Source organism: Bubalus kerabau, chromosome X (assembly GCF_029407905.1).
Source record: "Bubalus kerabau isolate K-KA32 ecotype Philippines breed swamp buffalo chromosome X, PCC_UOA_SB_1v2, whole genome shotgun sequence".
Taxonomy (NCBI): domain Eukaryota; kingdom Metazoa; phylum Chordata; class Mammalia; order Artiodactyla; family Bovidae; genus Bubalus; species Bubalus kerabau.
In genome coordinates, this window is record NC_073647.1 from 59888196 (window position 1) to 59891245 (window position 3050).

Consider the following 3050-nt stretch of genomic DNA (forward strand, 5'->3'; position numbering starts at 1 on the left):
CCTTTCCATATTTGGAACTACTCTGTTGCTCCATGTCCACTTCTAACTGTTGCCTGCAGACCTGAATATAGATTTCTCAAGAGGCAGGTCAGGTTGTCTGGTATTTTCATCTCTTTAAGAATTTCCCACAGTTTGTTGTGATCCACACAGTCAAAGGCTTTGTCATAGTCTATAAAGCAGAAGTAGCTGTTTTTCTGGAACTCTCTTGCTTTTTTGATGATCCAACAGATGTTGGCAATTTGACCTCTGATTCCTCTGCCTTTTCTAAATCCACCTTGAACATCTGGAAGTTCACGGTTCACATACTGTTGAAGCCTGCTTGGAGAGTTTTGAGCCTTACTTTACTTGTGTGTGAGATGAGTGCAATTGCACACTAGTTTGAGCATTCTTTGGCCTTGCCTTTCTTTGGGATTGGAATGAAAATTGACCTTTCCAGTCCCGTGGCCACTGCTGAGTTTTCCAAATTTTCTGGCATACTGAGTGGAGCACTTTCACAGCATCATCTTTCAGGATTTGAAATAGCTCAACTGGAATTCCATCACCTCCACTAGCTTTTTCATAGTGATGCTTGTTAAGGCCCACTTGACTTTGCATTTCAGCATGTCTGGCTCCAGATGAGTGATTATACCATCATGATTATCTGGATCATGAACATCTTTTTTGTACAGTTCTTCTGTGTACAGTTCTTCTTTTGTACAGTTATTCTCTCTATCTCTTCTTAATATCCTCTGCTTCTGTTAGGTCCATACAATTTCTGTCCTTTATTGTGCCCATCTTTGCATGAAATGTCCCCTTGGTATCTCCAACTTCCTTGAAGAGATCTCTAGAGATCTAGAGATCTCCATTCTATTGTTTTCCTCTGTTTCTTTTCCTTGATCACTGAGGAAGCCTTTCTTATCTCCTTGCTACTCTTTGGAACTCTCCATTCAAATGGGTATATCTTTCCTTCTCTCCTTTGCCTTTTGCTTCTCTTTTTTTCATGACTGTAAGGCTTCCTCAGACAACCATTTGCCTATTTGCATTTCTATTTCTTAAGGATGGTGTTTATCCCTACTTCCTGTACAATGCCACAAACCTCTGTCCATCACTCTTCAGGCACTCTATCAGATCTAATCCCTTGGATCTATTTCTCACTTCCACTGTATAATCATAAGGGATTTGATTTAAGTCATATTTGAATGGTCTAGAGGTTTTCCCTACTTTCTTGAATTTAAGTATGAATTTGGCAATAAGGAGTTCACTATATGAGCCACAGTCAGCTCAGGTCTTGTTCTTGATGACTGTATAGAGCTTCTCCAACTTTGGCTGCAGAGAATATAACCAATCTGATTTTGGTATTGACCATCTGGTGATGTCTGTGTGTAGAGTCTTCACTTGTCTTGTTGGAAGAAGGTTTTTGCTATGACCAGTGCATTCTCTTGGCAAAACCCTATTTGATTTGCCCTGTTTCATTCTGTACTCCAAGGCCAAATTTGCCTGTTACTCCAGGTATTTTTTGACTTCCTACTTTTGCTTTCCAGTCCTCTATAACGAAAAGGACATCTTTTTTAGGTGTTAGTTCTAGAAGGTCTTGTAGGTCTTCATAGAACTGTTCAATTTCAGCTTCTTCAGCATTACTGCTCAGGACATAGACTTGGATTACTGTGATATTGAATGATTTGCCTTGGAAATGAACAGAGATCATTCTGTCGTTTTTGAGATTTCATCCAAGTACAGCATTTCAGACTCTTTTGTTGAGTATGATGACTACTCCATTTCTTCTAAGGGATTCTTGTTCACAGTAGTAGATACAATGGTCATCTGAGTTAAATTCACCCATTCCAGTCCATTTTAGTTCGCTGATTCCTAAAATGTTGATGTTCACTGTTGCCATCTCCTGTTTGACCTTTCCAATTTTCCTTGATTCATGAACCTAACATGCCTGATTCCTGTGTAATATTGCTCTTTACAGCATCAGACTTTACTTCCACCACCAGTCATATTCACAACTAGGTGTTGTTTTTCCTTTGGCTCTGTCACTTCATTCTTTATGGAGTTGTTTCTCCACTGATCTCCAGTAGCATATTCAGCACCTACAGACCTGAGGAGTTCATCTTTCAGTGTCCTATCTTTCTGCCTTTTCATATTTTTCATGAGGTTTGGCCATAGATTTTCATTAAATCTATGTTCATTAAATCTAAGTGTTCATTACAAAACAAATCGAGGACTACCACATAAATCAACAGATATTATAAACAAATAAACATAAATCCAATCATCAAGAAACAGTTAATATGCTGTGAACATTATTCAATATACCACTTTACACAAATCAGAATGAAATAAAGGTAGGTGTACAAAGTTTAACTAGAATGAGCTTCTACCATACATGATGTTTTGAAACAAAAATAAGGTTATTTCATTTGATCAAAAATGAAAATAGTATTTAAATAAAATGGAAACAATTCTTGAATTTACTATTTCTTCAATGCAGAAGTTATTAATCATTAAAATATGAGTATAAGGAAACCATTAATATAGAGGGATAATGTTATAGTATATATATATATATTTCAATTTTAACAATGGGCATGCTTTTTTTTTTAACCAACAGATTTACTTTCTAATATAAAGGATAAGATAATTAGCACACTTCACACTTATTCCCACAACTCTTTCCTATGTCTTTTTTGTTATTATTGTTAACTATACCTTGTGAGAATTTATGAAGTATATTTTTTATTCTGTAACCACAATTCTTCTGATAGATACCATATTCAGAAATGAGAAAACTCAGTTAAAGATGTCTTACCCACAAGTTCATATATAGTTCAAATGAAATGTCAGTCTAAATGTTAATTATATAGATTTTTAAATCTCAACAAACTCCAAAAATAAAGTGAAAGAATAATAATGAAAAAAAAAAGGTGTGTTTCTTCTCTAGATGTTAAGTTGTGCTAGGAAAGACACTATGATATCAAAGTATCAATTAAACACAATGGAGAGCTTAAACAGGGTCTATGTGACAGTTGAGTATAAAAGAGTTAGGATTAAAAGCACTGGGGGAAAAA